Source organism: Lytechinus pictus, chromosome 11, assembly GCF_037042905.1.
Source record: "Lytechinus pictus isolate F3 Inbred chromosome 11, Lp3.0, whole genome shotgun sequence".
Lineage (NCBI taxonomy): Eukaryota > Metazoa > Echinodermata > Echinoidea > Temnopleuroida > Toxopneustidae > Lytechinus > Lytechinus pictus.
This window is the reverse complement of record NC_087255.1, coordinates 34471417-34479808: the sequence shown is the minus strand read 5'-3', so window position 1 is coordinate 34479808 and position 8392 is coordinate 34471417.

Here is an 8392-nt window from a genome sequence, read left to right as displayed (position 1 = left end):
GGTTGTGATCAGTCCAGATCACTGTGTGCGAGCCTTGAATGTAGGGACCAAACTTATCCGTTACTGCCCACTTGAGCGCAAGCAACTCTAACTTGAAACTGGACAGATCAGGATATTTCTTTTCCGATCCTCTAAGTCCTCTGCTTGCATAGGCTACTGGATGAACTTTCCCGTCATTCTCTTGAAGAAGGCAAGCTCCAAGACCTCTAGTACTTGCATCAACCTCAATGATGAAATTCCTGTCAAATCTAGGGTGAGCTAGAACTGGCGCTGTGGTTAGTGTTCTCTTCAGTTCTTGGAAGGCCGTTTCCTCCTCATCGTCCCACTTGAACGTAGCTTGTTCCCTCTTCTTCCCTTTCTGGCTTGAACCTGTGAGTGCATGTAAGGGGGCTGCTATCTTTGAGAAGTTAGGGATGAAGCGTCTATAGTAAGATGCCAATCCTAAGAATGACCTCAACTCTTTAGCATTCGTGGGAACAGGCCATGTCGCCACTCTCTCTACTTTATCTTGGTCTACAGCTATACCATCATTAGATAAGATGTGACCCAGGTATCGAACTTCTCTCTGAAACAGATCACATTTCTTTCCCTTGACCTTGAGTCCATGTTCATGCAACCTTGAAAGAACTGTATCTAGACGACGTAGGTGCTCTTCAAATGTCTCTGAGAATATCAAGATGTCATCCAAATAGAGTAGTATCTGAGACAAATTCAAATCACCTAATATGCACTCCATCACTCGTTGGAATGTAGATGGGCTATTGGTAAGACCTTGGGGCATCCTCATAAACTCATACAGACCCCATGGGACTCGAAAGGCGGTCTTATCAATTGAGTCCTTATCCATCACGACTTGGAAGTAACCATGTGCTAAATCCAAAGTCGAGAAATACTTCGACCCAGACAATGCTTCCAAAGTCTCTTCAATTCTTGGTAGAGGGAATGAATCTTTCACTGTACGATCATTTAACTTGCGATAATCTATGCATAGCCTCAAACTACCATCCTTCTTTCTAACCAATACGATAGGGCTGGCAAAGCTACTCTTTGAAGGACGTATAATCTTCTGGTCTACCATCTCTTGTAGCATATCTTTCACTTCTTTTACTTGCAAAGGGTGAATTCTTCTGTATGGTAACCTAATATCTGGACCTTCAGTCAATCGGATCTCATGTGGAATGAGGTCACATACACCTACATCATATGATCCCTTAGAGAATACATTCTTGTGCTTATGCAGTAAGCTAGCTACAGCTGCCTCTTCAACTGGGTCTAGGCCTTTTATCTCTACGCCTGGAGGTAGGGTGTCTTCAATTACGGTATAAATTCGAACAGAACCAATGTGAACATCAGTTTCTTGCTCTTGGTTACGGGATTCTTTCTTCAACTTATCGTACAGTGGCTTGTATTCTGCTATGTGTTGCAATATGTTGGAGCCAAGAAGGATTGGGTACCTCATATGTTCCACAGTAGGTGCTCGATCTGACACTACCAGAAAATTACCCATCAATTCTTCTCCTTTCACCTTGATTGGTAACCCAACATAACCAACAATAGGCAACTCTACCCCTCCAACTCCAATCACGTGCAGAAAGATTCCTTCGCTCTTCTGAAGCTCTCCAATACGACACTTCAGCTTGCTCTCATACAAGGACAAAGGTATGATAGATGCTTCGGCTCCTGTATCAACTACACAGCCAATCTCTACTCCTCCAATGAGAATGTTACAGCATGGACTTTTAGCAACAAATCTCTCAACAAGGTTTGATTTAGCTTTCTCTTTAGACTCTGCTGGTCCCACAGTCCCTAAATTGGCAGTTGGTACATAATGCGATGTAGGACTGGCACTAGTTTCAGACGTAGGATGATTGCTAACTGTACTCTTCTTCGGACACTCTCTACCCATGTGACCAGTCTGATGACAGTTAAAACAGACCACTTCTTCTGTACAGTCTTTCTTTGTGTGTCCTTCTCTAAGACAGTTGTAACACTTGAGTTTCTTCTTGATCTTCTTAGGAGTTTGAGTATACTGAGTAAGAGCCTGAACACTCTTGGCAATCTGAGCTACTTCTCTTCTTAGATCTGCCAATTCAGCTTTGACATCCGACTGTTCCTGTTCTTTCTCTTGCTTGGGAAAACTAGAACACATGTCAGCACGCTCAGCATACACTTCATGAACTCGTGGTGAACTTCTTGGTTCTTGACCAGAGAAAAATTCAAGCACTTCAGATCTCATCTCAAGAAAGTTCTTACTCTTTGAAGACATTTCAATTCGTCTTAACTCTCGTTGTACCCACTTCTCTTTAGCTCCACAAACGAAACGTTCTTTCAGCGAGCTATCTTTGAGCCTCTTCAAAGCATTCTTATCTTCTGTACTGGAAGCAGCTTTCTCCATGCGATCGTACAACCTCATCAAGGCCCGGCTGTAGTCGGCCAAACTCTCGCCCTCTTGTTGTCGTCTATTGTAGAAGGATTGACTTAGTGAAGGTACCGACTCTGACGCTGCAAAGAGTGACTGTAAAACGTTGATAATTTGATCACTATCCTTTCGCACATCCTCATCTCGACATAGAACCTCTTCTTTGGCAACTCCAGCCAAATGATCGACAAGCGACTGTGCTTTTGCCTCTCCAGACAACCGATAGTGGGTAGTATAACTGGAAAACTCTTCAAGCCACTCTTCCAGAGATAAGTCTCCAGCGACTTTAGGTGGACCCTTAAATTTAGACAATTTCACTGGTGGGGGAGCACGTTGAATATTCAAGCCTTGCAGTGCCTGGGTAAGGACTGACACCATTTCCTCTACAGACTGTGACATCGTTACAAGGGCTATATAATTCTACAAAGGGGAGAGAAGGTCTATGCACATGTATAAAGTGGTGTAAATCAATGAACAATCAAAAATTAACTCTACTCATAGTTATCTAAGATTACCTATACCACCTTTAACTCATTACCAAATGTTCATGTGTTGACCATTCACTCTCCGAAGTAAGAACGTTAAAGTCTCTTGGATGTGTAGAACTTCACTGCCATCATCCTAGTTGGTCGCTGACCTCTGGACGATAGACCTCAATCGCTGACTTTGGGGTTGATCGCTGACATCGGAACACAGCCATAATCTGATGATCCCATCCTCGTCGCCATTTTGTCGGGGGGTGGGTTGAGTTAGCCAATTAAGACCGTAATGGAGCAAACTTTACAGATGCTACGGGACACCAGATCTGAGCTTCTTCGACTTTATTGAGGTTTGCCAAAACCAACAAAATGAAAGGAGTAACAAAACAACAACCCTGCAATGACAGAAATGAAATAAGATTATCAATAACACCATTTCAAAAACATGTCATTAGCACTTGCATCACACAATGTACATAATAGACTGCAGATATTGAATACATGGCAAAATATCGATATTGAAAGTGGGGTGTATTCATCTCTATCATTTACTGAAATGATAAAATACATGCATTCCTCAAAAACAGCTTGTAAATATTATCGTTGTAGCTATCATCTCAAAACTATTTAGTAGATATAATAAGCATATTACTCATATTTAGTCAGATGACATAAGAATGCATCATACACTGTATACATCACGATATTCTATTAAAATGAATCATTTATACACAGAAATAGAAGAGTCCATGTAATTAATGCCTACCCAAAGTCAGAGGCTACTGGTGGTTACACACCACCTACATCACCCAGGATACCACAAAGGAGTAGCAGCTTCTACATTATCAAAATCTCGATGAGGATCAAATGAGTCGGACCAGCTATAATTAAAGAAAGCAACAATCATAACCATAAGATAATCATAACTCCAACTCATGATAAACTGCTTAGAATTCCCTGAATTAATATTCTAAAAATATTATATTTCTCAAACAATTCTACTACTTTCAGTGTGGATAATCATTGGTAATGATATACTCACAAATATCAATGTTTTCTTTTGCACGAATAAATAATCCAATTAGTAAAAACTATGTTCATTAATTCCAAAGTTTTGATCAAGACCCAAGTACTTGATAGAGCAAGTAGCTCTATCGAACGGAGTCAAACTGCATATTTCTGTCTATTGAGCTTAACACAACCATTCTCTATTACAGTTTACTCATCTGATACTGCAATTAAAAGAGTAATTTAAGTCTACAAACAATATGTGTATGTTCAGTAAGCAAAGAAGTCATAGATCTAACTTCTTAGTTCAGAACCATAATCAGAAATCATCACATCATATAATATAACGAGGTCAGCTAGAAGCATACCTTACCATGGGCGCCGCCATCTTGAAATACAATGTTTACTATAGAACGCCCTCTATGTTATCTTTTAAATAATCTACTAAAACTTTCTCTTCAATTCAACAAGTAATCCTAAATTTCTGACCTTTCAAATATCAAGTATTACTTATTTTCATTATTCCCAACAATGTTTAGCACAAAAAGTAAACCAGTAAATATCCTCATAATTTGAAAGTTACAACTCATCTTTGAACTTGACCGAGATACACTTGCTTTGCCAAAGTTATGAAAGTAAAAGTGACTAAATTCAATCTTAAAACAAGTCATTCTTTTCTCATAATTTGTCCATGATAGTATAGAAACGATTAGTTATTAAATTAATTACATTTTACTGTAATTCTATGCAAAAATAAGATAAAACGACACTTACATCAGCCCTTTCCCAGGCCTGCTTCGATTGCAGTCCGACCTGCACCAGAACCAGGACGTGCAATACTCTACCTAACGTAAAATGCCAACAAGCAGTGGAGTCGCGGAACCACCCACAAAAATATCATTCCGCTAAGGATTTGTTAAACTTCGAAACAGCCAATATGAAAAGATATAAGTATATATATTGTTTTCACTCAATATTACGAGAAAACAAATCCTTAAAATCCTTTAAAATACATAACAAGGATTAGAAAATAACTAGAATTATATTTTTCGAGCGTACATACATCGATCATCCTAACCCTATCCAGTGATCCGGCCGATCAAGAGAATTCCAAACACCTGTACAAAAATATGCAAATTAGGCACATTCTTCTCAAGTGACCTAAATGAAAATTCCACTTTCCGACAGTAATAATTAGTTTTCTCCCCTAACTTCATATTAGAGAAGCTAATAAATGACAATAGTTCTTGGACAACATCTATATAACAATCATCAGAATCAATTGTTGAAATGGAAATCTTGATTCAAAGAAAATAACATGCAAACAATTGGCATTATTATTCCCAAAAAAAATTAATTCAGCGTGCAAAGAGATCATTTCGGCAGAGTTAGGGCCGCATGTACCACTAATAGATTCCGGTCATTTCAGAGAGTGACGCCATGGATAGAAATCATAAAATCAATGATGTACATCTGCACACTTTTTTTAATCATACTATATAAACATGCAAGCATTCAGTGACCATTGCTTCAGATAAGTCTAATTAAGTAGCATCATTTGATCCTCTTAGTATTTCTATACGTTTCTAGAGTATTCTGGGTTTCAGACCCCCTACGGAGAACAAAAAGCTGAAAACATTATCGTCATATTCTCAGAAAATAAAGGATATTTGATGATCGCATAATGACAAGGGTATGAATTGTCTAATTATTAATCCTTATTTTAGTAATTTTATCAATTCACATTTTTGAAACATGAGCCTGTGGAGAAATAGTTAGTGTGGCTTGCCTTAGACTGTGGCTTAAGTTAAAATCGACATATGGACAACATGTCCACAACTGTCTACATAGATGAAAAGTGTATTTGAGTAATTTCCAAAGCACTCTTTGATTGCCCTTCATGTATGATGACTGTCTTTTTATATTATTTTTATATCTTTGTATAGGTGATGCAATGTACTACCATGTCAACTCAAGATTCTACACCCATGATCTTGGTAATTCATGCGCAAAGAGCTATAAAGGAGGATGGTGGTATAATAGCTGTCACCGCGCCAACCTCAACGGTCTTTGGGCAGTCGCAGATTACAAAGGGATGAGTTGGAAAGAACACTGGATGAAGGGGTCCATCATGGAAATCAAACTAATGGATTGATTAATCAATGTTAGTTACACATTTAAACCAATATCAATATACGATATTAGGTGAAATTCAAATATTCTTTGATGATATTATTGTCTTGATTTTCGCGATCTCAAACAGATCTTCTGATTGAATACGTCCTGTAATAACCGGGTGTCAATTTAATTTTTGATGTTATACTAGTTGGAGTGTGTATAGTTTGATTTTATTCTAGTATATTTTTTTTGTCTGTCCTGCAACGAGGACAATAATTTATTTCTAAATCTATTCATGTACGCAATATCACATTTACACTGCAGTAGCACCACATGGAATGGTCCCCTACGTAGGTTTTCCAGGTATGTTTACCGATTGGAACCAATCGTCCACATAGGTAATTCAAATGTCCGTGTACATGAGCAAATGTCCGCATAAGAATATGGATGTCCGAATAGGGAGTTCAAATGTCCATGTAGGTTCAAAGTGTCCATATAGCTATATGAAATATCCGAATAGAGAAACCAAAAGTCACACAGGGAACTGAATGTCCAATTAGAGTAATATCCCACTTGGGAAAACAAAAGTCGAATAAGGATCTCAATTGTCCACAGTTTGAAATAATGATTACTCGAACATAATAACTTCCTTTTTTCATCTTCCTCTTTCATTTTCTGTCACTCAGCTTTCCCTTTCTGCTCTATTATTTTGTCAGGCAAGGGATTTTCAGCCCAGGCCCCTACAGATTTACTTTGCTGACCCCCTTAATATTGTTATCTTTACTTTTTTGAGGGGGGTGGATGGGTGGGTGGATCTTGGCCCTGCATATATACTGTTGTATTCGTCTTATTTATACCATTCCCTTTTCATTCTATCCCCAGCTCTGTTTTGGAACCGTTTATTGCTTAGTGGGGATGAAGCACCTTTTTGTATTCTCCTTTCTCTTCCTATCATTCATTCCACCTTTTCAATTTTCCCTTCTCTGCTTATTTGCAAGCATGATCCTGGGAAGCGGGGTGGTGCATGGGGATGCTGAGCACCCCAAAAAAAATCATTGGGGTGCTGCGTGTGAGTATTCTTCACAGGCAGCACCCCCGGGTATTCTGGAAGATGTGTAAAGATGGAAAAATGTAACCAAAATGACCTTCATTTTTGCTTTTCAAATTTCTCGGGACCAATATTACCTACATTTTGTAATGAAACCCCCTTTTTTAATTATTATCTCTCTTATTTTTTATTTTATTTTTTTTGCTTTTCAAAATTCTTGGGCCCTGTGGTTCCCATTGTGTAGTGAAAACTTTTTTCTTTTTTCTTTTTGCTTTTCAAATTTACGTAAGCACCCCCACTAAAAAAAATAATTTCCAAGGCCCTAGCGATATGGGTATATGGACAAAAAAATGTCGTGTAGTGATTTTTTTAAACATCACTGGGCAACATACTGTCCACATAACTATTGGTTAAAATCTGTCAAAATTTGGTAATGAAACCTAATAATTGGGTAATAGATTTGCTCCATTGGATAATAATTGCCCAGAATATACATGTATATATATAGTTTTTACCAATATTCCCAACACAGTGGACAGTATGTTGCCCAACATTTTAAGTGTGTATGGATGTAAAATGATATCTTATCAACAATTTTCTTACATAATTATTCTGTTGTTTATTTATACCTCATTATGGTATTCCTTCCACTGCATATGAATTAACGTCACCAACATGATCTACGGACAAAATGTATTAAATATATTGTAACCAAACCCAGAATAAATCTTAATGTGGAATAAATTCATAATTCATATGAAAAACCTCATTAATTTCAGTATTTTGTAGAGGTGCTGTGGCACAGTGGATAAGTCTTCGGACTTTGATCCGCAAGGTCCGGGGTTCAAATCCCACCGCAGCACTAGCGTCCTTTGGCAAGGCGTTTATCTACATTTGCCACTCTCGACCCAGGTGTAGTAAATGGGTACCCGGTAGGAAGGAATTCCTTGAATGCTCGATGCGCCCGATCAGGGTAGCCGTGCTAAAGCCGGGGTAATAGTATGCAGCGCTTAGAAACATTTGTATTAAGCGCTATATAAATGTTGCATATTATTATTATTATTATTAATTTGTGAACAATGTATATTTCTTACAGTTATAAAAGCTATTTAAGTCATCATGATGAAATAGTTGTTTGAAACCAAAAGTATCCGTGTATTGATAAATTTCCTCAGTCTCTCAGTCAACCCAAATATGTAATTTTTTTTTTTGCAAGCGCAAATGCGAATTATAAATTATATACATGTAGTCTGTATTTATTGACTATACAATGAATACATTTACAAGCTTAATACAATTACGTTAATAATTGCGCGGTTA